Consider the following 27,672-nt stretch of genomic DNA (forward strand, 5'->3'; position numbering starts at 1 on the left):
GCCTCTGTGCTAAATTGTTTCAACTCCTATCCTAAAGAATCTGATATAGAATGTAGGATTCATTAATTCGCAACCCATTTCAGAAATGTTTTGAAAGTGTCTCACCAGATCCAGAATTAATTACTTTCCTTCTTCCGACTATAATGTATTTGCAAAGTATTGTATGAAAAAAGTTCTGTGTATTGGGAACTTGGAAATAAACTTTGGATTGCGATCACCTTAAATTTCTGTAACCTTACCTTTAAAATGAGTAGGTTTTTGTTTAATCCTAAATCCCTTTTTATTTAATATACTGTACTGTAAGTGCACCAATTGTTTAGGTTTCTGTATTTGAGTTTGTAGAAAACTTTAATCTTTATTGTGAATCATTGAAAATGCAGTGCTGGCATTTAAAGTTTTTTTTTTTTTTTTCCAAGTGACGTTCGAGTTCATCGTATTAGAATAATCCAAAGGCTCTATGCAGCGCTGATGATAAAGGATAAATGAAGTGATCGTTCTGATGTCTGAGGTTATCTTTATGTATTGTGTTCATACTTAGGACAGGCATTATATGCAGTTACTGTGCCTTTGGGATTAATTCCACCACCTGAGCTGTCTAAGGAGAAATATAGGTAAGGTTTGTATGGTAGATGTATTTCAATAAGTTTAAGATTGTGAATGCTAAAGAGTATAGTAGATGTTTTTGTATTAGCCTAAGTTGAATGAGTCCAGTAACATACAGTACAAGACTACAGAATGTCTTTTAGAAAATAAATGTAATGTATATTTGAAAGTCTTTGCAGTTGTCTGAGAACTGGCTTGTACCAGTACTGTATCTAAAATTTCGAGAAAAAAGCCTCAATTGGTGTAATGGTATTTTATTACAAAGGCCTACCTGTAACGGGCTGGCCATCGACAAGAGCTTCTGGCAGCCTTTTTGTTGAGGGTTGGTGTACATAATTTTCAGTGTTGAATCCTTGTGAGGGGTAAGAGTGCTTTTAGAAAGCGGTATTTGTTCCGTAACCGAAATACAAACCACGGTATTTACATATGGTCTTACTTTCGGTGTAGGTGAAAGGACGAGCCATTGGAATTTAACGAGGGTGTATTACCTCGCGCTAGTTAGCAGGGGGGGTAGGAGAGTGGTAGCTAGCTACCCCTCCCCCCTCACACACCGGTGAACTGCTTCACTTCACTTTTGGCTCGGACAATGAACAGACGTCTGTTCCGTCCTCGCATGGCAGCCATTAATGCTTTGTCTTACTAATTACTTACTTTTCTTATACTTAATATATATGTAAACATTCTTATGTTTATGTATATATTTGAGTAAAGAAATACGGAGTTTCCTTTTCATTGTTTGTGCTGTGTGTGTGTAGGAAGTCCACTCATTGTACGACTCTTCTCAGTGTGGTCTCAGGCCACTACGGTGACTTTTCATGGGTCGCGATCTCTCCCTTGGTCCTTCGGTCTCCCTTCGGCGGGCGCCGTGGGGAATCGTCATCGCTGGACTTTACTTACTAATATGTTTCTCCGCTGTTCCTCCTTCCCTAATGGGAAATTGGGAGTTTTGTTTGACTACGGTCTCTCTCTCTCTCCTTGAGTTCGTTAACCCTTTTATTACAACTACGTATTACGGTAGCTTCCATCCCGTTGCGGGTTGAATTGCTTCCGTTTATTTTGTCTCAATTGTTTTTATTTAAATCTAATTGTATTTGTTAACTTTTCAGCCTCTGTGTAGAACGCTTCCATTCGGGTTTCATTCGTTCTTACTATTAGTAACATTCTTGGTTGAATTACATATTTATAATTGTTATAATTCTGTTTTGTTACAGTTCTCCGCCTTCCCCCCCCCCTTCCCGTGAGTGTCAGTGGGGGAGGAGGGCGCATTCCTGTGTGTAATTCTTATATTATTTTCCCGCAGGGATTCCTCTTCAGAGTTCCCCCGGGGGAATTAATGTTAACTAATTGTTTTATTTTCACAGTTAACTATCTAGTTTTTCGTTTGCCTAATGTGCCTACGAAGCAGAGCTGTCCTGTTGGGGCCTGGGGAGTCTGTCGTTGCCGCCGCCTCTACGACTTAGTCATGGGCGTGTTCCTTCTCCTAGAAGTTCTCCCGTGACAACTGTCAGCTCCTTAGTTCATATAGAACTCTCAGGAGGTTCGCCTCCTTAGGTGGGTTCTTCCCTTCTGAGGGAGGTTCCCTTCCCAGGTATGAGTTTTTTCCCCTTCAGGGGGGTTTTTTCTCCTACCTTAATTTTTTTCTGGTCTTCGGGCGGTTATGCTCTTGGTGCTGAGCTACCGCTTTTGAAACCATGCTCAAGGGGCTGAGCGGTTGCAAGGCCGGACCATGGTGTTCGTGCGATTATGCTCTTGGTGCTGAGCAGTCGCACTTGCAGCTACGCTCAAGGGGCTGAGCAACTGCAGGAGCTCCTCTTCAGATGGTTGCTCTTTATGGTCAGCTTGCTGATCCAACAGCCCTAAGGGGTGCCTTCATCAGTTCTTCCTGTCTCTTCTACGCATCCCTCTCATTCGCGAGAGAGGACACTCAGAGAGACTCCTCTTCGGAGGACTCCCCTGCTGTTGTTGCTGAAGGCTCAGTTCCCCTCTCCGAACATCTTCGAGGGGGCAGCTGAGTCCAACGGTCTCTCCTGCGAGTGTCTCCCCCCCTCGGGGGAGTTCACTAACAGAGACTCCTCTTCGGAGGACTGATGATGGTGCTCCTGTCCGTGGTCGTCCTCATCTTCAGCCGCAGAGGATCCTCCTTGACGAGAACAGACAGTTGCTGCTGCTTCTCTAGACCTGTCAGCAGTTCATTCGCGATCTTCGACACCTGCCAGATCTTCTTGTCTTCCTTCTCCGTTCCTGGACACAGTAGCGCTGTGGGCGCCTCCACCCCGTTTTCCAAACGGGCACCGGTCCCTTCGGGGCTAAGGGCTTATCTCGCATGTGAGTAAGCCCTTTGGTGCCAGGTTTTTTTACCTGTGTAACGCGAGCGCGCAGTAGCTCACAAATGTCCCTGATATGCGTAATGCGCGCCAACGTTCGCCCTCGCGCCCACGATCTCCGGATCTGGGCGCAAGTCTCCTGCTGCATCAACTCCTGATCGCCAACTCTTCTGAGACCTTCTGTGCGGCTACGCGCCATGCGCCTCTACGAACTCCTGAACGCCCACGGTCGCCTGGTCGCCAGCGCACATCTGATTACCCTTTCCTGATGTGCGTAATGCGCGCCAACGTTCGCCCTCGCGCCCACGATCTCCAGATCTGGGCGCAAGCAGGGAGGTTGTTCTTCACTGAACTCCTTGTGCACCTGCTTGCCAGCGCGCATCTGCGCCCCCTTCCTGATATGCGCATACGCGCCATCGTTCGCCCTCGCGCCCATGATCTTTGGATCTGGGCGCAGGCAAGGAGTTATTCCTTCGCCTCCTCGCCGACGATCTCTCATACATCTGGCCGCGCATTTCTCCTGGCCACGCAACTACGCTCCTACGATCTCTTGGTTCCTGCCTCGTCACGCAGTTCAAGAAGTTCCTTCGCTAGTGCACAGGCGCTCACAGGTTCTTCTGTACTCGCAGCGCCTCCACTTCACCGCGCCGCCCAGGAGATACCTAAGTTAGCGCACAGGCGCTCACAGGCATCCCTGGGCTCTCCTCATGCGCCAGCAATCTCCTACGCGCCCGGGCGATTCGTCGCCTGCGCACAAGCATTTTCAACGCCAACGCTTCAATCGTCGTAGGTTTATTACGCGCCCACACATTAACTCACCAGATCTAGAATGAATTACTTTCCTTCTTCCTACTATAATGTATTTGCAAAGTATTGTTTGAAAAAACAGTTGTGTATTGGGAATTTAGAAATAAACTTTGGATTGCGATCACCTTAAATTTCTGTAACTTGACCTTTAAAACGAGTAGGTTTTTGCTTAATCCTAAATCACTTTTTATTTAATATCCTGTAAGTGCACCAATTGTTTAGTTTTCTGTATTTGAGTTTGTAGAAAACTTTAATCTTTGTGAATCTTTGAAAATGCAGTGCTGGCATTTAACTTTTTTTTTTTTCTTTTTTCCAGTGACGTAAGAGTTCATCATATTAAAATAATCCAAAGGCTCTATGCAGCTCTGATGATAAAGGATAAATGAAGGGATCATTCTGATGTCTGAGGTTAGCTATACGTATTGTCTTCATACTTAAGACAGGCATTATATGCAGTTACTGTCCCTTTGGGATTAATTCCACCACTTGAGCTGTCTAAGGAGAAGTATAGGTAAGGTTTGTATGGTAGATGTATTTCAATAAGTTTGATTGTGAATGCTAAAGAGTACAGTAGATGTTTTTGTATTGGCCTAATTTAAATTAATCTAGTACTATACAGTATAAGACTACAGAATATGTTTTAGAAAATAAATTTAATTTATATTATAAAATAAATTTGTGTATATTTGAAATTCTTTGCAGTTGTATGAGAACTGGCTTGTACCAGTACTGTATCTAAAATTTCGAGAAAAAAGCCTCAATTGGTGTAATGGTATTTTATTACAAAGGCCTACCTGTAACGGGCTGGCCATCGACAAGAGCTTCTGGCAGCCTTTTTGTTGAGGGTTGGTGTACATAATTTTCAGTGTTGAATCCTTGTGAGGGGTAAGAGTGCTTTTAGAAAGCGGTATTTGTTCCGTAACCGAAATACAAACCACGGTATTTACATATGGTCTTACTTTCGGTGTAGGTGAAAGGACGAGCCATTGGAATTTAACGAGGGTGTATTACCTCGCGCTAGTTAGCAGGGGGGGTAGGAGAGTGGTAGCTAGCTACCCCTCCCCCCTCACACACCGGTGAACTGCTTCACTTCACTTTTGGCTCGGACAATGAACAGACGTCTGTTCCGTCCTCGCATGGCAGCCATTAATGCTTTGTCTTACTAATTACTTACTTTTCTTATACTTAATATATATGTAAACATTCTTATGTTTATGTATATATTTGAGTATAGAAATACAGTAAGTTTCCTTTTCAGTGTTTGTGCTGTGTGTGTGTGTGTAGGAAGTCCACTCATTGTACGACTCTTCTCCGTGTGGTCTCAGGCCACTACGGTGACTTTTCATGGGTCGCGATCTCTCCCTTGGTCCTTCGGTCTCCCTTCGGCGGGCGCCGTGGGGAATCGTCATCGCTGGACTTTACTTGCTAATATGTTTCTCCGCTGTTCCTCCTTCCCTACGGGGAAATTGGGAGTTTTGTTTGACTACGGTTTCTCTCTCCTTAAGTTTGTTCACCATTTTATTACAACTACGTATTACGGTAGCTCCCTTCCCGTTGCGGGTTGAATTGCTAACATTTATATTGTCTCTATTATTTTTTTTATTTAAATCTAATTGTATTTCTTAACTTTTCAGCCTCTGTATAGAACACTTCCCTTCGGGGTTCATTCGTTCATACTATTAGTAACATTCTTTGTTGAATTACATATTTATAATTGTTATAATTCTGTTTTGTTATAGTTCTCTGCCCTCTCCCCCCTTCCCGTGAGTGTTAGTGGGGGAGGAGGGCGCATTTCTGTGTGTAATTCTTATATTATTTTCCCGTAGGGGTTCCTCTTTAGAGTTCCCCCGGGGAATTGATGTTAACTAATTGTTTTATTTTCACAGTTAACTATTTAGTTTTTTGTTTGCCTAATGTGCCTACGAAGCAGAGCTGTCATGTTGGGGCCTGGGGAGTCTGCCGTTGCCGTCGCCTCTACGACTTCGTCATGGGCGTGTCCCTTCTCCTAGAAGTTCTCCCGTGACAACTGTAAGCTCCTTAGTTCATATAGAACACTCAGGAGGTTCGCCTCCTTGGGTGGGTTCTTCCCTTCCGAGGGAGGTTCCCTTCCCAGGTATGAATTTTTCCCCTTCAGGGGGGTTTCTTCTCCTACCCTAATTTTTTTCTGGTCCTGGGGCGGTTATGCTCTTGGTGCTGAGCTACCGCTTTTGAAACCATGCTCAAGGGGCTGAGTGGTTGCAAGGCCGGACCATGGTGTTCGTGCGATTATGCTCTTGGTGCTGAGCGGTCGCACTTGCAGCTACGCTCAAGGGGCTGAGCAACTGCAGGAGCTCCTCTTCAGATGGTTGCTCTTTATGGTCAGCTTGCTGATCCAACAGCCCTAAGGGGTGCCTTCATCAGTTCTTCCTGTCTCTTCTACGCATCGCTCTCATTCGCGAGAGAGGACACTCAAAGAGACTCCTCTTCGGAGGACTCCCCTGCCGTTGTTGCTGAAGGCTCAGTTCCCCCCTCCGAACATCTTCGAGGGGGCAGCTGAGTCCAACGGTCTCTCCTGCAAGTGTGTCTCCCCCTCGGGGGAGTTCACTAACAGAGACTCCTCTTCGGAGGACTGATGATGGTGCTCTTGTCCGTGGTCGTCCTCATCTTCAGCCGCAGAGGATCCTCCTTGACGAGAACAGACAGTTGCTGCTGCTTCTCTAGACCTATCAGCAGTTCATTCGCGATCTTCGACAGATGCCAGATCTTCTTGTCTTCCTTCTCCGTTCTTGGACACAGTAGCGCTGTGGGCACCTCCACCCTGTTTTCCAAACGGGCACCGGTCCCTTAGGGGCTAAGGGCTTATCTCACATGTGAGTAAGCCCTTTGGTGCCAGGCTTTTTTTACCTGTGCAACCTCATTCTACTGCACGCTCGCGCGCTATAGCTCGCAAATGTTCCTGATGTGCGCAATGCGCGCCAACGTTCGCCCTTGCACCCACGATCTCCGAATCTGGGCGCAAGTGTCCTGCTGTGGACCAGACTTCTGAATCAACTCCTGATGGCCAAATCTTCTGAGACCTTCTGTACAGCTACGCGCCATGCGCGCCTACAAACTCCTGAACGCCCACGATCGCCTGCTCGCCAGCGCACATCTGATCACCCTTTCCTGATGTGCACATTGCGCGCCAACTTTCGCCCTCGCGCCCACGATCTCCGGATCTGGGTGCAAGCAGGGAAGTTGTTCTTCACTGAACTCCTCGTGCACCTGCGCCCCCTTCCTGATATGCGCATACGCGCCATCGTTCGCCCACGCGCCCATGATCTTCGGATCTGGGCGCAGGCAAGGAGTTATTCCTTTGCCGCCTCGCCGACGATCTCTCATACGTCTGGCCACGCTTTTTTCCTGGCCACGCAACTACGCTACTATGATCTCCTGGTTCCTGCCTCGTCACGCAGTTCAAGAAGTTCCTTCACTAGCGCACAGGCGCTCACAGGTTCCTCTGGACTCGCAGCGCCTCCACTTCACCGTGCTGCCCAGGAGATACCTAAGTTAGCACACAGGCGCCCACAGGCATCCCTGGGCTCTCCTTACGCGCCAGCGATCTCCTACGCGCCCGCGCTATTCGTCGCCTGCGCGCAAGCGTTTTAAACACCAACGCTTCAATCGTCGTAGGTTTCCTACGCGCCCACGCGTTAACTCACCAGATTTAGAATGAATTATTTTCATTCTTCCTACTATAATGTATTTGCAAAGTATTGTATGAAAAAAGTTCTTTGTATTGAGAATTTGAAATAAATTTTAGATTGCGATCACCTTAAATTTCTGTAACTGAACCTTTGAAATGAGTAGGTTTTTGCTTAATCCTAAATCATTTTTTATTTTATATCCTGTAAGTGCACCAATTGTTTAGTTTTCTGTATTTGAGTTTGTAGAAAACTTTAATCTTTATTGTGAATTATTGAAAATGCAGTGCTGCCATTTAAAGTTTTTTATTTTTTTCAGTGACGTACGAATTCATCGCATTAAAATAATCCAAAGGCTCTATGCAGCTTTGATGATAAAGGATAAATGAAGTGATCGTTCTGATTTCCGAGGTTATCTATATGTATTGTTTTCATACTTAGGACAGGCATTATATGCAGTTATTGTGCCTTTGGGATTAATTCCACCACCTGAGCTGTCTAAGGAGAAATATAGGTAAGGTTTGTATGGTAGATGTATTTCAATAAGTTTAAGATTGTGAATGCCAAAGAGTACAGTAGATGTTTTTGTATTGGCCTGATTTAAATTAATCAGTACTATACAGTACAAGACTACAGAATATCTTTTAGAAAATAAATTTAATGCATATTATAAAATAAATTTAATGTATATTTGAAAGTCTTTGCAGTTGTCTGAGCACTGGCTTGTGCCAGTACCGTATCTAAAATTTCGAGGAAAAGGCCTTACTTGGTGTAATGGTATTTTATTACAAAGGCCTACCTGTAACGGGCTGGCCATCGACAAGAGCTTCTGGCAGCCGTTTTGTTAAGGGTTGATCTACATAATTTTCAGTGTTGAAGCCTTGTGAGGGGTAAGAGTGCTTTCAGAAAGCGGTATTTGTTCCGTAACTAATACAAACCATGCTATTTAATAAGGGTATTACTTTCGGCGTAGCTGAAATGACGAGCCATTAATTTTTAACGAGGGTTTACCACCCACACCGCTAGTTAGCAAGAGTGGGGGAGGGTAGTTTGCTACTCCCCCCTCTCACACCTGTGCTTGAGCTCACTTTGCTCTCGGCTCGGATGGTGTCCGCTCTCATCCTCGCCATCATTTGGCAGCTATTTAATGCTTTTGTCTTTTTATTTTTCTAGTACTGTATGTGAAGTTGGCCTCTGCGATTATGCGCACCTGCCCTGGGTTTCCCGACCGCCCCTGTGGAACATTCATGTCGGTTGTCGAGACCGATCCTCACGCCCTCTGTCCTTCTTGTAGGGGCCAACGGCGTGATAGCAACAACAGGTGTAGGGAGTGGTCTACCTCCCAGTGGGAGAGGTTTTCACAACGACGGAAGTAGTCCAAACGGGATATTTCTCCTTTGAAGGTTTCTTTGAAAGGAGAAAAACCCAAGGCCTCTTCTTCCGTTGCCCAAACCTCCTCCGAAGCTCCCACTCGGTCGGTCTCTTTCGAGAGACCATTGAGTGGTAGCGTAGACCGATTTACGATTTACCAAACTGGGGGCTCGAGAGATGACGTTGCTTCCCCTAGCGAAGCAGCTCCACCTCTTCCCTCGGGGGGAGGATATGTCACTAACCCCCCTTTTTCAGGTTTGGTCCTCCTTGGGGCTTACTGGTTTGCCCTCCAAGGAGGTTTTGCTTAACTACATCTGATTGGGTGCCGCTGTCAAGCAATTGTCGTCACCGACAGAGATTGATCCTTTCTTTTGTTGACGTTGTGGTGTCAGAGGTATCCAATGCGGTATCACCCATCACCTCTGCCTCTTCAAACCCTACAGTAGCTGATGGCTTAATTTCTCCCGTCTCTGTTCAGCCTACAAGGGAGAAACTTAAGTCCAACGTCAGTCTTTTCTGCTAGTGTTTCTTCCCCTCGGGGGAGTTCACTTACAGAGACTCCTCTTCGGAGGACTGCAGAAGGTCTTCTCGCTGACCCTACGGCCCCCAGAGGGCGCATTCATCACAAGGCTCGCCTTCCTCTTCGCCAAAGAGGCCTTCCTTCACCTGCGTTGAGGAGGCGCCTCTTCGGTTCAACATCTTCGATGCAGTCCCCCGCAGAGGAGCCTCGACAACAATCACCAATCACTGTTCCTGCATTGGTCCTGGACCTTTCTGCAGATCGTTCGCGATCTCCTTCGGTGGAAGGTCGTCCTTTTAAAGGACACTTCGACCTTCCACCCTGCCGACCTGCCGTCACCCTTCCTGCATAAACCTAACAAGGTATCATCTGAGCACACTAAGGCGCGCCACCCAGATACGCGATATGCGCCAACAAAACCTCACGAACGTGCTCTAGTAGCTCGTCAGGCCCCATCAATAAACTCTTAGACAGGGCATCAAGGGCGTATGCGCCAACACGCACATACGTCCCAACAGGAGCACAGCTCCACTACGCGCTATGCACGCCCTCACGCACTTACGCGGCCACGCCCAGCTGCGCGCCAACTCTCACCTACTCACCAGCGGTCTCCCGCGCGCCAGCGTTCACACCCAGCAGTTAACTCTCCTGCACACCAACGATCTACTGATCTGGGCGCTACTGGGAAATCAGCTAAACTGACTTCTCCCACGCGCCAGCTAATACCATCGCGCCAGCCTTCTCATGATGTCAGGGGAGTAGTTACCTCCCTGGCCTTCAAGAAAAACTTCTCAGTGACGCAGGTTCTGCAACCAGGGGTGTGGAAGCGTCAAACAACCTTCACAGCCCACTACCAGCAAGACGTGACCCACAGGAGGCTCGACACGTTCTCTATCGGCCCTGTGGTGGCTGCACAACAGCTGGTTTAAACCTCAGGCTCCTTAATGGACAAGTAGCAGAAGGTTGAGGGCATTGTTACCCGGTTTTAGTCTGCATGAATGATAAGGTATGCCTGGCCCTTATTCGTTTCTTCATCCTCCCCTCTCTTTGGGAAAGCAGCATCCTGGGTTCTCTGCACTGCTGACCTCAAACCACTGCAGGTAAACCATGTCCCCTTGTGTTCTTAGTATTAAGTTAATACTGTCGCGTCCCCATACCCTGACGAGGTGGTATTGGTAGAGTCCTAGCCTTAAGTTTCCTTCTAAAGAACTTCAGGTCAACTTCTTAGGATGAGTCACACTTTTTTCCTTCACACACAACTTACGTAGGTCGCAGCCCTTGCATAGCAAGATGCGAGCGAGGTGCAAGGACACTTTATTGTTGAGTGCTGACACACTCAGATAACGAGTCCCCGGACAAAGCCAAAAGCCAGTATGGCTGGGACTTGTTCCACCCTTCCTAAGGGTTAAGTCGCCCACTTTAAATAGCGTGGTTTGTATTCCAGTTACGGAACAAATGACATTCGTAGATAATTTGTATTTTTCCCAACTATACAAACCTTAGCTATTTAATCAAACGGGCCTGCCAGCCCTGTCCCCCATGAAGTCCTACCAATAAGCAAAAGTGGAGCTACAACACATGTGTGTGAGGGGGGAGGGTAGCTAACTACGCTCCCTACCCCCTGCTAACTAGCGGTGGGGTAATAATCCCTCGTTAAATTTTTATGGCTCGTCCTTTCAGCTGCGCGAAAGTAATTACCCACTTTCAATAGCTAAGGTTTGTATAGTTAGGAAAAATACAAATTATCTACGAATTTGTAATTTTTTTCATCACTAAGTATTTTCATTATGAAACTATAGAAGGGCTATTTTACGATGTAATACCTAATGTATTGTCCATTTATAATTTGCCATATGAAAGTTAGGTGTGGTGTAGTCATTTTTTTTCTTGCTTATTGTATATGGAGCAAAGGAATAGCTATTAACATTTTCATAAGTACATTATACCAATATAAATTCTGCAGAGTCTGCGTTAATCTGGAGCGTTTGTCGTAGCTTTTTTAAATTTTTGTTAGGTTAAATTGATAAATCCTCATTAAATTTGATTTAAAGTACAGTGATGCCTCAGGATACGAAAGTAATCCGTTCAGGATACGGTTTCGTATCCTGAGTCGCGTTTTACATGTAAATAGCCTAATCCATTCCAAGCCTTACAAAAAGTCACCTTTTCTTTCATAAACACGCTAAACTGTTGTAATAAACATGCAATGCAGCCATTTCTATCATTCAATAATTAACCCAACCGTTAAAAACAGCCTAATCCATTCCAGAAACCACCATGAGATTATTCAATAATGTAGTTATAGCCTAGTTATCCCCTCCAAGCCCTAAGAAAATGGTCCATTTTCTTTACTACTGTATAAAAGTTATGGTACTGTATGTAAAGCATTTGGATCAGTGAAGGTGTATTGTTACCTGTATACCTAAATTAAGGGTTGATACCCTGAAAAAAAAAATACTGTACTCTCGGCGACGAGTTGGGATCTCGTAAGCTTTTCGTATCCTGAAAATATTTTCGTATACTGAGGCATAAAAATCTTCGTATCGCTTTTCGTATCCTGAATTTTTCGTAAGCAGAAACTTTCGTATCCAGAGGTATCACTGTACCTGAATATTTTATGACAGTTTTAACAAGCAGATATGAGAATTCTGTTGGTCTCTTGATTGTGCAATAACTGCCTAAGGGTAGTATTTGTTGCTACGCTTATATAAGCCTTTCGTCATTTAAAATAGGCAATGCCTTCATCGGAACTGGAATGGCAGTTGAATTACAGTAGTTGATAGATTCATCACGGATGTGAAAGTGTAAATACGAGGAAAGGTTGGATTGCTTTTCATTCTCTAGGGATCCCCCAAGCCATCCTGTTTTAGTGGGACAGGAGGTACGGGACTATCTTACTGGTCGCTGGATGAAAAAAGCCTTGCCTATTTCTGGACATGTAGCTATCCACTGATGCCTCGGAGGAGGTCCGCCATGGTGCACACTTTGGCAGTCTAGTTGTCAGGTGTATGGCTAGCAGAAAAGTATCTGCATATCAACATGCTGGAAATGCAAGCAACACATTTATTCTTTTAAGTATTCAAAGAATGTTTTAGGAGGCACATGAGGAATGTTAGTGTCGCCACCATCTCGTTAATTTACATCAATCAATGAGGTACAGTGTTGCTCCATCTTTGCAAAATAACAAAACATGCACATTTGGGCAGCATTTGTCGTAGAGCTGTCAGCCGGTTATATCCTGTGTAAGTGGTTGCAGAGATGCTTCTCAGGCCCCATAGCCAGGCTATGTATCCCAGATTCATTAATAAAATCCTCCTGGACAAGATACTAGCATATACTCAATCACAGGGGTAGGTTGTAGTATCAGAGCCCTTACATCTTTGTATAGTGGAAAGGCATCTTGCCATATGGTGTTCCCCTGGAATTTTTCGGTCATATATCAGAACGTTTAACTCCGGGTCATGTTCCCCCACTTTCAGACACTTGGGCATTGTTTGAATATGTATCTCCTGGATGCCTAATCCTTTCTTCCATTCAGCCTGTTTCACGGGCTGAAAATCGATGGTGATCTCGATATCTCAGGATGACCTTGCTGGCTCCTAGATAGCCACAAGCAAGGCTATCCCAATTTGTTAGCTTTGTCATGATTGAGAAAACTACTCCCATGAACCACAGTTCTGTCAGCTACACCATAAGAAGTACCACCATTCTGTGTAGTAGTATGCACTTCCCAGTTGGAAACTATCCTGCCTATCCTTAGAGCAAAAGTTTTTTTTTTCCCGCAAAGGATTGGACAGGAGATATCTGGGTACTGCAGCTGTGCACCAGGAAAAGTGGGTAATTTTGTGATTCATCGTAGAAATGGTACTTCTTAATTTGTATTGTATATTGCTGAATGGCCTTTAATACCCCAGTGCTTGGCTTGAGGACTAAATTATGTAATCCTAATCCTAGTCATATGGGAACATCTCTATTTCAGATTGATGACTTTTTAGCCTAAGTTCTGCTCAAAGAAGTGCAATATGGTCAGACTTTTGACTGAAGGGCATAGTCCTCTTCATTGGAGTTGTCTCTGCTTGCAAAAAAGCTTCATGTATTCTTACCTCCCCCAGGACCTCAGGCCTTCGAAGTTGGATATGATCTTTATTCTCAGGTATTAAGCATATAGTGCTTGTATGAGTCTTTGAGAAGGCTTCCCTTGTCTGGATTAGTGCGCTGTGATGTTCTTATTCAGCGTCTTCTCCGCCGTATGATGCCAACTGTCTTGGTCTTGGTGCTCCTGCAATTATGTAAACAGCTCAGTGATTTAGTTGCTTTGCTCAACGAGCCTATCCCTCCCACAGACATTTGACAGAGGTCCTAGAGGGTCCAGTTGTGCTACATTGCAGGCTAAGTTCCTCCAAGTGTTTCAGCCCTCCTTAGGTTATTCTTTGCTTTGAGTTTTCTGATGACAGAGGTGTTGATATTAAGTGCTGTCCTCTGCCATCTTAAGGAGAAAGTAGAGTAACACTTTAATTCTAGCACAGTCGGTATACACTGGGATCATCTGTCTGTGTTCTTTTGAGCTGAAGATGAGTTTCAGACCATTTTTGCCTTGGTACTGTACTTTAGGATGGTGTTCATAGATCCCTGGCTAGGTTGAGTGGGGAGTAGTCTTTCTGGGTGAGCATGACCATTTTTAGAGATTTGTGGCTTTCACGGAAGTGTTGCCTAGCCCTCGCAAAATGCCTAAGTTTATTCTCCAACAACTGGAGACTACTCTAAGAAAATGTCAGTGAGGAAAAAGCATTTTTTAATGATGAAACCTGGAGAACCAGGTCTTTACTTTTCAAGGAGCTTAACACAGTTCCCTCCCCTTCCCTGCCATTCCCTACCCTCACCTACTAAGCTGTATCACTTGGAAAACATTGAGGTAAATGTGTACTGTAATTCATACCTTCGGTACCTATGTAGATATTGTACCAGTATTCCGTGCAAGCACTGATCACGCAACAGTGCCTATTGAATTGATAGAGAAGGATGTAATTATTAAGTGTAAGGAAGGAGACATCATTTAAGGTTAGCATTGTATACATACCCTAAATTCTCAAACATATGCAACTGTAGTCAACATAGAAATCTGGATTGAAATCAACTTTCAATTAAGCTCTAAACAGTGTCCTGTTCTCAATGATGTTTTTCTGAAATGTGGTTTTTAAGTGTATTTTCTTGTATTCTGTTTATATAAATGGATATTAAAATGCTTGAAAATAATCTGCAAAATCCTCGTTTCACCATCATCATATCTATAGGGATATTTTACAGTAAAAAATTGATAGTTTTTTAAGCTTTTAGAATGAACTGTCATGTCTATATAGTTAGTTACAAAGGTCATGAAAACTGGTAAAGTTTTAGTTTCTTTGGGCCAGGAACTTATTTTGCAGGCAATACTCAGACACTGGTTAATTTTTTTAAGTCAATTCCCTGGTATTATTGCTGTTTGCTTCTCGAGCTTAAATGATTTTGAAATTTTTTATACATTCTGTGGCTTTTAAGAGTTAGCAGATGTGTGGTTCAATACAAACTGTTGCCTCTGTGCTAAATTGTTTCAACTCCTATCCTATAGAATCTGTTTTAGAATGTAGGTTTCATTGATGCATAACTGGTTCTACCTATTTCAGAAATTTTTGAAAGTCTCACCAGATCTTGAATGAATTACTTTCCTTCTTCCTACTATAATGTATTTGCTAAGTATTGTATGAAGAGACAGTTCTGTGTATTGGGAACTTAGAAACAAACTTTGGATTGCGATCACCATTAAATTTCTGTAACCTTACCTTTAAAATGGGTAGGTTTTTGCTTAATCCTAAATCACTTTTTATTTAATATCCTGTAAGTGCACCTATTGTTTAGTTTTCTGTATTTGAGTTTGTAGAAAACTTTAATCTTTATTGTGAATCATTGAAAATGCAGTGCTGGCATTTAAAGTTTTTTTTTTTTTCCAGTGACGTACGAATTCATCGTATTAAAATAATCCAAAGGCTCTATGCAGCTCTGATGATAAAGGATAAATGAAGTGATCGTTCTGATGTCCGAGGTTAGCTATATGTATTGTTTTCATACTTAGGACAGGCATTATATGCAGTTACTGTCCCTTTGGGATTAATTCCACCACCTGAGCTGTCTAAGGAGAAATATAGGTAAGGTTAGTATGGTAGATGTATTTCAATAAGTTTGATTGTGAATGCTAAAGAGTACAGTAGATGTTTTTGTATTGGCCTAATTTAAATTAATCTAGTACTATACAGTATAAGACTATAGAATATGTTTTAGAAAATAAATTTAATGTATATTATAAAATAAATTTGTGTGTATTTGAAATTCTTTCCAGTAGTATGAGAACTGGCTTGTGCCAGTACCGTATCTAAAATTTCGAGGAAAAAGCCTTAATTGGTGTAATGGTATTTTATTACAAAGGCCTACCTGTAACGGGCTGGCCATCAACAAGAGCTTCTGGCAGCCTTTTTGTTAAGGGTTGATTCACATAATTTTCAGTGTTGAATCCTTGTGAGGGGTAAGTGTGCTTTCAGAAAGCGGTATTTGTTCCGTAACCGAAATACAAACCATGCTATTTACATAGGGTTTACTTTCGGCGTAGCTGAAAGGACGAGCCATTGGAATTTAACGAGGGTGTAATACCCCCGCGCTAGTTAGCAGGGGGGTAGGGGAGTGGTAGCTAGCTACCCCTCCCCCCTCACACACCGGTGAACTGCTTCGCTTCACATTTGGGTCGCACAATGAACAGACACGTCTGTTCCGTCCTCGCATGGCAGCCATTAATGCGTTGTCTAACTAATTACTTACTTTTCTTACACTTAATATATAGTGTATGTAAACATTCTTATGTTTATGTATATATTCGAGTATAGAAATACAGTGTTTCCTTTTCAGTGTTTGTGCTGTGTGTGTGTAGGAAGTCCACTCATTCCCGACTTCTCCGTGTGGTCTCAGGCCACTACTGTGACTTTTCATGGGTCGCGATCTCTCCCATGGTCCTTCAGTCTCCCTTCGGCGGGCGCCGTGGGGAATCGTCATCGCTGGACTGTACTTAACTAATATGTTTCTCTGCTGTTCCTCCTTCCCTACGGGGAAATTGGGAGTTTTGTTTGACTACGGTCTCTCTCTCTCTCTCTCCTTGAGTTCGTTCACCCTTTTATTACAACTACGTATTACGGTAGCTTCCTTCCCGTTGCGGGTTGAATTGCTTCCGTTTATTTTGTCTCAATTATTTTTTTTATTTAAATCTAATTGTATTTGTTAAATTTTCCTCTGTGTAGAACGCTTCCTTTCAGGGTTCATTCGTTCTTACTATTAGTAAAATTCTTGGTTGAATTACATATTTATAATTGTTATATTCTGTTTTGTTACAGTTCTCCGCCTTCCCCCCCCCCCCCCCCTTCCCGTGAGTGTCAGTGGGGGAGGAGGGCGTCTTCTTGTGTGTAATTCTTGTATTATTCTCCCGCAGGGGTTCCTCTTCGGAGTTCCCCCAGTGGAATTAATGTTAACTAATTGTTTTATTTTCACAGTCAACTATCTAGTTTTTCATTTGCCTAATGTGCCTACGAATCAGAGCGGTCCTGTTGGGGCATGGGGAGTCTGCCGTTGCCGCCGCCTCTACGACTTCGTCATGGGCGCGTCCCTTCTCCTAGAAGTTCTCCCGTGACAACTGTCAGCTCCTTAGTTCATATAGAACCCTCAGGAGGTTTGCCTCCTTGGGTGGGTTCTTCCCTTCCGAGGGAGGTTCCCTTCCCAGGTATGAGTTTGTTCCCCTTCAGGGGGGTTTCTTCTCCTACCTTAATTTTTTTCTGGTCCTCGGGCAGTTATGCTCTTGGTGCTGAGCTACCACTTTTGAAACCATGCTCAAGGGGCTGAGCGGTTGCAAGGCCGGACCATGGTGTTCGTGCGATTATGCAATTGGTGCCGAGCGGTTGTACTTGCAGCTACGCTCAAGGGGCTGAGCAACTGCAGGAGCTCCTCTTCGGAGGGTTGCTCTTTATGGTCAGCTTGCTGATCCAACAGCCCTAAGGGGTGCCTTCATCAGTTCTTCCTGTCTCTTCTACGCATCCCTCTCATTCGTGAGAGAGGACACTCATAGAGACTCCTCTTCGGAGGACTCCCCTGCTGTTGTTGCTGAAGGCTCAGTTCCCCCCTCCGAACATCTTCGAGGGGGCAGCCGAGTCCAACGGTCTCTCCTGTGAGTGTCTCCCCCTCGGGGGAGTTCACTAACAGAGACTCCTCTTCGGAGGACTGATGATGGTGCTCCTGTCCGTGGTCGTCCTCATCTTCAGCCACAGAGGATCCTCCTCGACGAGAACGGACAGTTGCTGCTGCTTCTCTAGACCTGTTAGCAGTTCATTCGCGATCTTCGACACCTGCCAGATCTTCTTGTCTTCCTTCTCCGTTCTTGGACACAGTAGCGCTGTGGGCGCCTCCACCCCGTTTTCCAAACGGGCACCGGTCCCTTCGGGGCTAGGGGCTTATCTCACATGTGAGTAAGCCCTTTGGTGCCAGGTTTTTTTACCTGTGCAACCTCAATCTAGCGCGCAGTAGCTCGCAAATGTTACTGATGTGCGCAATGCGCGCCAACGTTCGCCCTCGCGCCCACGATCTCCGGATCTGGGTGCAAGTCTCCTGCTGTGGACCAGACTTCTGCTGAATCAACTCCTGATCGCTAACTCTTCTGAGACCTTCTGTGCGGCTACGCGCCATGTGCGCCTACGAACTCCTGAACGCCCACGATCGCCTGCTCGCCAGCGCACATCTGATCACCCTCTCCTGATGTGCGCATTGCGCGCCAACGTTCGCCCTCGCGCCCACGATCTCCGGATCTGGGCGCAATCAGGGAGGTTGTTCTTCACTGAACTCCTCGTGCACCTGCTCGCCAGCGCGCATCTGCGCCCCCTTCCTGATATGCGCATATGCGCCATCGTTTGCCCATGATCTTCGGATCTGGGCGCAGGCAAGGAGTTATTCCTTCGTCTCCTCACCGACGATCTCTCATACGTCTGGCCGCGCATTTCTCCTGGCCACGTAACTACGCTCCTACGATCTCCTGGTTCCTGCCTCGTTACGCAGTTCAAGAAGTTCCTTCGCTAGCGCACAGGCGCTCACAGGTTCTTGACTCGCAGCGCCTCCAATTGACCGCGCTGCCCAGGAGAAACCCAAGTTAGCGCACAGGCGCTCACAGGCATCCCTGGGCTCTCCTTACGCGCCAGCGATCTCCTACGCGCCCGCGCGATTCGTCGCCTGCGCGCAAGCGTTTTCAACGCCAACGCTTCAATCGTCGTAGGTTTCCTACGCGCCCACTCGTTAACTCACCAGATCTAGAATGAATTACTTTCCTTCTTCCTACTATAATGTATTTGCAAAGTATTGTATGAAAAAAGTTCTTTGTATTGGGAACTTGAAATAAATTTTGGATTGCGATCACCTTAAACTTCTGTAACTTAACCTTTAAAATGAGTAGGTTTTTCTTTAATCCTAAATACCTTTTTATTTAATATCCTGTAAGTGCACCAATTGTTTAGTTTTCTGTATTTGAGTTTGTAGAAAACTTTAATCTTTATTGTGAATCATTGAAAATGCAATGCTGGCATTTAAAGTTTTTCTTTTTCGAGTGACGTACGAATTCATTGCATTAAAATAATCCAAAAGCTCTATGCAGCGCTGATGATAAAGGATAAATGAAGTGATCGTTCTGATGTCCGAGGTTAGCTATACGTATTGTCTTCATACTTAGAACAGGCATTATATGCAGTTACTGTCCCTTTGGGATTAATTCTACCACCTGAGCTGTCTAAGGAGAAACATAGGTAAGATTAGTATGGTAGATGTATTTCAATAAGTTTGATTGTGAATGCTAAAGAGTACAGTAGATGTTTTTGTATTGGCCTAATTTAAATTAATCTAGTACTGTACTATACAGTATAAGACTACAGAATCTCTCTTAGAAAATAAATTTATTGTATATTAAAAAATAAATTTATTATAAAATTGAAAGTCTTTGCAGTTGTCTGAGCACTGGCTTATACCAGTACTGTATCTAAAATTTTGAGAAAAAAGCCTCAATTGGTGTAATAGTATTTTATTACAAAGGCCTACCTGTAACGGGCTGGCCATCGACGAGCTTCTGGCAGCCTTTTTGTTAAGGTTTGATCCACATAATTTTCAGTGTTGAAGCCTTGTGACGGGTAAGAGTGCTTTCAGAAAGCGGTATTTGTTCCGTAACAAAATACAAACCACGCTATTTACATAGGGTTTACTTTCGGCGTAGCTGAAAGGACGAGCCAATGGAATTTAACGAGGGTGTATTACCCCCGCGTTTGTTAGCAGGGGGGTAGGTGAGTGGTAGCTAGCTACCCCTCCCCCCTCACACACCGGTGAACTGCTTCACTTCACTTTTGGGTCGGACAATGAACAGACGTCTCTGTTCTGTCCTCGCATGGCAGCCATTAATGCTTTGTCTTACTAATTACTTATTTTCTTATACTTAATATATATGTAAACATTCTTATGATTATGTATATATTTGAGTATAGAAATACAGTAAGTTTCCTTTTCAGTGTTTGTGCTGTGTGTATGTAGGAAGTCCACTCATTGTACGCGTTACCTCACCAGATCTAGAATGAATTACTTTCATTCTTCCTACTATAATGTATTTGCAAAGTATTGTATGAAAAAAGTTCTTTGTATTGGGAACTTAAAAAAAAAATTTTGGATTGCGATCACCTTAAATTTCTGTAACAACCTTTAAAATGAGTAGGTTTTTGCTTAATCCTAAATCACTTTTTATTTAATATCCTGTAAGTGCACCAATTGTTTCGTTTTCTGTATTTGAGTGTAGAAAACTTTAATCTTTATTGTGAATCTTTGAAAATGCAGTGCTGGCATTTAATGTTTTTTTTTTCCAGTGACGTACGAATTCAACGCATTAACATAATCCAAAGGCTCTATGCGGTGGTGATGATAAAGGATAAATGAAGTGATCGTTCTGATGTCTGAGGTTAGCTATACGTATTGTTTTCATACTTAGGACAGGCATTATATGCAGTTACTGTTCCTTTGGGATTAATTCCACCCCCTGAGCTGTCTAAGGAGAAATATAGGTAAGGTTTGTATGGTCGATGTATTTCAATAAGTTGATTGTGAATGCTAAAGAGTACAGTAGATGTTTTTGTATTGGCCTAATTTAAATTAATCCAGTACTATACAGTACAAAGCTACAGAATATCTTCAAGAAAATAAAATTAATGTAATTATAAAATAAATTTAATGCATATTTGAAATTCTTTGCAGTTTTATGAGAACTGGCTTGTGCCAGTACTGTATCTAAAATTTCGAGAAAAAAGCTTAAATTGGTGTAATGGTATTTTATTACAAAGGCCTACCTGTAACGGGCTGGCCATTGACAAGAGCTTCTGGCAGCCATTTTGTTAAGGGTTGATCCACATAATTTTCAGTGTTGAAGCCTTGTGAGGGGTGAGAGTGCTTTCAGAAAGCGGTATTTGTTCCGTAACTGGAATACAAACCACGCTACTTAATAAGGGTATTATTTTCGGCGTAATTGAAATGACGAGCCATTAATTTTTAACTAGGGTTTACTACCCACACCGCTAGTTAGCAGGGGTGCGGGAGGGTAGCTTGCTACCCCCCCCCCCCTCTCTCTCTCTCTCACACCTGTGCTTGAGCTCGCTTTGCTCTCGGCTCGGATGGTAGTCGGACGTGTCCACTCTCATCCTCGCTGTCATTTGGCAGCTATTTAATGCTTTTGTCTTTTTCTTTTTCTAGTACTGTTTGTGAAGTTGGCCTCTGCGATTATGCGCACCTGCCCTGGGTTTCCCGACCGCCCCTGTGGAACATTCACGTCGGCGGTCCTTTGTCCTTCTTGTAGGGGCCAGCCGTGTGATAGCAACAACAGGTGTAGGGAGTGGTCTACCTCCCAGTGGGAGAGGTTTTTGCAACGACGAAAGAAAGTCCAAACGGGATATTTCTCCTTCGAAGGAGAAAAACCCAAGGCCTCTTTTTCCCTTGCCCAAACCTCCTCCGAAGCTCCCACTCTGTCGGTCTCTTTCGAGAGACCATCAAGTGGTAGCGTAGACCGATGTACTGTTTACCAAACTGGGGGCTCGAGAGATGACATTGCTTCCTCTAGCGAAGCAGCTCCACCTCTTCCCTCGGGGGAGGATATGTCACTAACCCCCCTTTTTCGGGTTTGATCCTCCTTGGGGCTTACGGGTTCGCCCTCCAAGGAGGTTTTGCTTAACTACATCTGATTGGGTGCTGCTGTCAAGCAATCATCGTCACCGACAGAGATTGATCCTTTGTCTTTTGTCGACGTTGTGGTGTCAGAGGTATCCAATGCGGTATCACCCGTCACCTCTGCCTCTTGAAACCCTACAGTAGCTGATGGCTTAGTTTCTCCCGTCTCTCCAGCCTACAAGGGAGGAACTAAGTCCAACGTCAGTCTCTCCTGCTAGTGTTTCTTCCCCTCAGGGGAGTTCACTTACAGAGACTCCTCTTCAGAGGACTGCAGGAGGTCGGCTCGCTGACCCTACGGCCCCCAGAGGGCGTATTCATCACAAGGCTCACCTTCCTCTTAACCAAAGAGGCCTGCCTTCATCTGCGGTGAGGAGGTGACTCTTCGGTTCAACATGTTCGATGCAGTCCCCCGCAGAGGAGCCTCGATAACAATCACCAATCACTGTTCCTGCATTGGTCCTGGACCTTTCTGCAGATCGTTCGCGATCTCCTTCGGTGGAAGGTCATCCTTTTAAAGGAGACGTCGACCTTCCACCCTGCCGACCTGCCGTCACCCTTCCTGCATAAACCTAACAAGGTTTCATCTGAGCACACTAAGGCGCGCCACCCAGATAAGTGATATGCGCCAACGAAACCTCACGAACGCGCTCTAGTAGCTCGTCAGGCCCCATCAATAAACCCTAACACAGGGCATCAAGGGCGTATGCGCCAACACGCACATACGTCCCAACAGGAGCACAGCTCCACTACGCGCTATGCATGCCCTCACGCACTTACGCGCCCACGCCCAGCTGCGCGCCAACTCTCGCCATCTCGCCAGCGCTCTCCCATGCGCCAGCGTTCACGCCCAGCAGTTAACTCTCCTGCACACCAACGATCTACTGATCTGGGCGCTACTGGAAGTCAGCTAAACTGACTTCTCCCACGCGCCAGCCTTCTCATGATGTCAGGGGAGTAGCTACCTCCCTGGCCTTCAACAAAAACTTCTCAGTGACGCAGGTTCTGCAAGCAGGGGTGTGGAAGCGTCAAACGACCTTCAAAGCCCACTACCTGCAAGACGTGACCCACAGGAGGCTCGACACGTTCTCTATCGGCCCTGTGGTGGCTGCACAACAGCTGGTTTAAACCTCAGGCTCCTTAATGGACAAGTAGCAGAAGGTTGAGGGCATTGTTACCCGGTTTTAGTCGGCATGAATGAAAAGGTATGCCTGGCCCTTATTCTTTTCTCCATCCTCCCCTCTCTTGGGGAAAGCAGCATCCTGGGTTCTCTGCACAGCTGACCTCAAACCACTGCAGGTAAACCATGTTCCCTTGTGTTCTTAGTATTAAGTTAATACTGTCACGTCCCCATACTCTGACAAGGTGGTATTGGTAGAGTCCTAGCCTTAAGTTTCCTTCTAAAGAACTTCAGGTCAACTTCCTAGGACGAGTCACACTTTTTTCCTTCACACACAACTTACGTAGATCGCAGCCCTTGCATAGGAAGGTGCGAGCGAGGTGCAGTTAAACTTTATTGTTGAGTGCTGACACACTCAGATAATGAGTCCCCGGGCAAAGCCAAAAGCCAGTATGGCTGGGACTTGTTCCACCCTTCCCTAAGGGTTAAGTCGTCCACTTTAAATAGCGTGGTTTTTATTCCAGTTACGGAACAAATGACAAAATCGTAGATAATTTGTATTTTTCCCAACTATACAAACCTTAGCTATTTAATCAAACTTGCCTGCCAGCCCTGTCCCCCATGAAGTCCTACCTCTAAGCAAAAGTGGAGCTACAACACAGGTGTGTGAGCGGGGAGGGTAGCTAACTAGCGCTGGGGTAATAATCCCTCGTTAAATTTTTATGGCTCGTCCTTTCAGCTACGCGAAAGTAATTACCCACTTTAAATAGCTAAGGTTTGTATAGTTAGGAAAAATACAAATTATCTATGAATTTCATTTTTTTTATCACTAGGTATTTTCCTTATGAAACTATAGAAGGGTTTTATTACGATGTAATACCTAATCTATTGTCCATTTATAATTTGCCATATGAAAGATAGGTGTGGTGTAGTCATTTTATTTTCTTGCTTATTGTATATGGAGCAAGGGAATAGCTACTAACTTTTTCATAAGTACATTATACCAATATAAATTCTGCAGAGTCTGTGTTAATCTGGAGTTGTTGTCATAGCTTTTTTAAATTTTTATGTTAAATGGATAAATCCTCATTAAATTTTAGTTAAAGTACCTGAATATTTTATGACAGTTTTAACAAGCAGATATGAGAATTCTGTTGGGTCTCTTGATTGTGCAATAACTGCCTAAGGGTAGTATTTGTTGCTACGCTTATATAAGCCTTTCTTCATTTGAAATAGGCAATGCCTTCATCGTAACTGGAATGGCAGTTGAATTACAGTAGTTGGTAGATTCATCACGGATGTGAAAGTGTAAATACGAGGAAAGGTTGAATCACTCTTCATTCTCTAGGGATCCTTCAAGCCATCCTTTTTTAGTGGGACAGGAGGTACGGGACTATCTTACTGGTCGCTGGATGAAAAAAGCCTTGCCTATTTCTGGACATGCAGCTATTCACTGATGTGTCAGAGGGGGTTCGCCATGGTGCACACTTTGGCAGCCTAGTTGTCAGGTGTATGGCTAGCAGAAAAGTGTCTGCATATCAACATGCTGGAAATGCAAGCAACCCATTTGTTCTTATAAGTATTCAAACACAATACTCTGGAGAGAACGCTACTAATTGGATCAGTCTATGGTACAAGAACGAGAGGAAGGCCTAAAACTTGATTGAGTGACAATATCAAGGAGATGTGCGGGCTAACGATGGTGGAGTTGGAAAGGAAGGCTCAAGACCGGAATGAATGGAGAAGTTTTGTGCAGAGGGCCACAGCCGTTCGACATCGAACACCCCGTACTTGATGATGATTCAAAGAATGTTTTAGGAGGCACATGAGGAATGTTGTGTCGCCACCATCTCGTTAATTTACGTCGACAATCAATGGGGTACAGTGTTGCTCCATCTTTGCAAATTAACAAAACATGCACATCTGGGCAGCATTTCTCGTAGAGCTGTCAGCCGGTTTATCCCATGTAAGTGGTTGCCGAGTTGCTTCTCAGGCCCCATAGCCAGGCTATGTATCCCAGATTCATTATTAAAATCCTCCTGGGCAAGATACTAGCATATACTCAATCACAGGGGTAGGTTGTAGTATCAGGGCCCTTACATCTTTGCATAGTGGAAAGGCATCTTGCCATATGGTGTTCACCTGGAATTTTTCGGTCATATATCAGAACGTTTAACTCCGGGTCATGTTCCCCCACTTTCAGACACTTGGGCATTGTTTGAAAATGTATCTCCTGGATGCCTAATCCTTTCTTCCATTCAGACTGTTTCACGGGCTGATAATCGATGGTGATCACGATGTCTCAAGATGATCTTGCTGGCTCCTAGATGGCCACAAGCAAGGGTATCCCAATTTGTTAGCTTTGTCCTGATTGAGAAAACTACTCCCATGAACCACAATTCTGTCAGCTACACCATAAGAAGTACCACCAATCTGTGTAGTAGTAGGCACTTCTCGGTTGGAAACTATCCTGCTTATCCTTAGAGCAAAAGTGTTTTTTTTTTTTTTTCGCAAAGGACTGGACAGGAGATATCTGGGTACTACAGTTGTGTACCAGGAAAAGTGGGTAATTTTGTGATTTATCGTAGAAGTGGTACTTCTTAATTTGTATTGTATATTGCTGAATGGCCTTTAATGCCCCAGTGCTTGGCTTGGACTAAATTTTGTAATCCTAATCCTAGTCTTATGGGAACATCTCTAGTACAGATTGATGACTTTATAGTCTAAGTTCTGCTCAAAGAAGTGCAATATGGTCAAACTTTTGACTGAAGGGCATAGTCCTCTTCATTGGAGTTGTCTCTGCTTGCAAAAAAGCTTCAAGAAGTATTACCTCCCCAGGACCTCAGGCCTTCGAAGTTGGATGTGATCTTTATTCTCAGGTATTAAGCATTTAGTGCTTGTATGAGTTTGAGAAGGCTTCCCTTGTCTGGATTAGTGCGCTGTGATGTTCTTATTCAGCGTCTTCTCCGCCGCATGATGCCAACTGTCTTGGTCTTGGTGCTCCTGCAATTATGTAAACAGCTCAGTGATTTAGTTGCTTTGCTCAACGAGCCTATCCCTCCCACAGACATTTGACAGAGGTCCTAGAGGGTCCAGTTGTGCTACATTGCAGGCTAAGTTCCTCCAAGTGTTTCTGCCTTCCTTAGGTTATTCTTTGCTTTGGGTTTTCTGATGACAGAGGTGTTGATATTAAGTGCTGGTGTCTGCCGTCTCAAGGAGAAAGTTAAGTAACACTTTAATTCTAGCACTGTCAGTATCCGCTGAGATCATCTGTCTGTTTTTTTGAGCTGAAGATGAGTTTCAGACCATCTTTGCCTTGGTACTGTACTTTAGGATGGTGTTCATAGATCCCTGGCTAGGTTGAGTGGGGAGTAGTCTTTCTGGGTGGGCATGACCATTTTTGGAGATTTGTGGCTTTCACGTAAGTGTTGCCTAGCCCTTGAAAATGCCTAAGTTTATTCTCCAACAACTTGAGACTACTGTAAGGCAATGTCAGTGAGGAAAAAGCATTTTTTAATGATGAAACCTGGAGAACCAGGTCTTTACTTTTCAAGTAGCTTAACACAGTTCCCTTCCCTTCCCTGCCATTCCCTACCCTCACCTACTAAGCTGTATCACTTGGAAAACATTGAGGTAAATGTGTACTGTAATTCATACCTTCAGTACCTATGTAGATATTGTACCAGTATTCCATGCAAGCACTGATCACACAACAGTGCCTATTGAATTGATAGAGAAGGATGTAATTATCAAGTGTAAGGAAGGAGACATCATTTAAGGTTAGCATTGTATACATACCCTAAATTCTCTTAACATAAGCAACTGTAGGCAACAAAGAAATCTGGATTGAAATCAACTTTCAATTAAGCTGTAAACAGTGTCCTGTTCTCTATGATGTTTGTCTGTAATATGGTTTTTAAGCGTATTTTCTTGTATTCTGTTTATATAAATGGATTTTGAAATGCTTGAGAATAATCTGCAAAATCCCCGTTTCACCATTATCATATCATGTAGAGATATTTTACAGTAAAAATTGATTGATTTTTAAGCTTTTAGAATGAACTCTCATGTCTGTATAGTTAGTCACAAAGGTTATGAAAACTGGTAAAGTTTTAGTTTCTTTTGGGCCAGGAACTTATTTTGCAGGCAATACTCACACACTGGTTAATTTTCCTAAGTCAATTCCCTGGTATTATTGCTGTTTGCTTCTCGAGCTTAAATGATTTAGAATTTTTTCATACATTCTGCGGCTTTTAAGAGTTAGCAGATGTGTGGTCCAATACAAACTGTTTGCTCTGTGCTAAATTGTTTCAACTCCTATCCTAAAGAATCTGATATAGAATGTAGGATTCATTAATTCGCAACCCATTTCAGACATTTTTTGAAAGTTTCTCACCAGATCCAGAATGAATTACTTTCCTTCTTCCTATTATAATGTATTTGCAAAGTATTGTATGAAAAAAAGAGTTCTGTGTATTGGGAACTTAGAAATAAACTTTGGATTGCGATCACCTTAAATTTCTGTAACATAACCTTTAAAATGAGTAGGTTTTTGCTTAATCCTAAATCCCTTTTTATTTAATATCCTGTAAGTGCACCAATTGTTTAGTTTTCTGTATTTGAGTGTAGAAAACTTTAATCTTTATTGTGAATCATTGAAAATGCAATGCTGGCATTTAAAGTTTTTCTTTTTCCAGTGACGTACGAATTCATCGCATTAAAATAATCCAAAGGCTCTATGCAGCGCTGATGATAAAGGATAAATGAAGTGATCGTTCTGATGTCTGAGGTTAGCTATCCGTATTGTTTTCATACTTAGGACAGGCATTATATGCAGTTACTGTGCCTTTGGGACTAATTCCACCACCTGAGCTGTCTAAGGAGAAGTATAGGTAAGGTTTGTATGGTAGATGTATTTCAATAAGTTTAAGATTGTGAATGCTAAAGAGTACAGTAGATGTTTTTATATTG

General features: G+C 43.9%; 1 long non-coding RNA gene across 2 annotated transcripts; it reads left to right on the top strand.

The window, feature by feature from the left end:
* The first annotated feature begins 422 nt into the window (after nucleotides 1–422).
* Nucleotides 423–27,592, top strand: LOC137621183 (uncharacterized). Of its 2 annotated transcripts, none has more exons than XR_011040163.1 (7): nucleotides 423–611; nucleotides 4,051–4,245; nucleotides 7,716–7,915; nucleotides 15,272–15,466; nucleotides 18,944–19,138; nucleotides 20,237–20,431; nucleotides 27,399–27,592. It is a non-coding gene; the product is annotated as an uncharacterized lncRNA (long non-coding RNA). The 2 variants fall into 2 exon arrangements; XR_011040162.1 differs by having other exon boundaries at nucleotides 7,716–7,910.
* The last annotated feature ends 80 nt before the right edge of the window (nucleotides 27,593–27,672 follow it).

The sequence above is a fragment of the Palaemon carinicauda genome, chromosome 27, assembly GCF_036898095.1.
Source record: "Palaemon carinicauda isolate YSFRI2023 chromosome 27, ASM3689809v2, whole genome shotgun sequence".
Taxonomy (NCBI): Eukaryota; Metazoa; Arthropoda; class Malacostraca; order Decapoda; family Palaemonidae; genus Palaemon; species Palaemon carinicauda.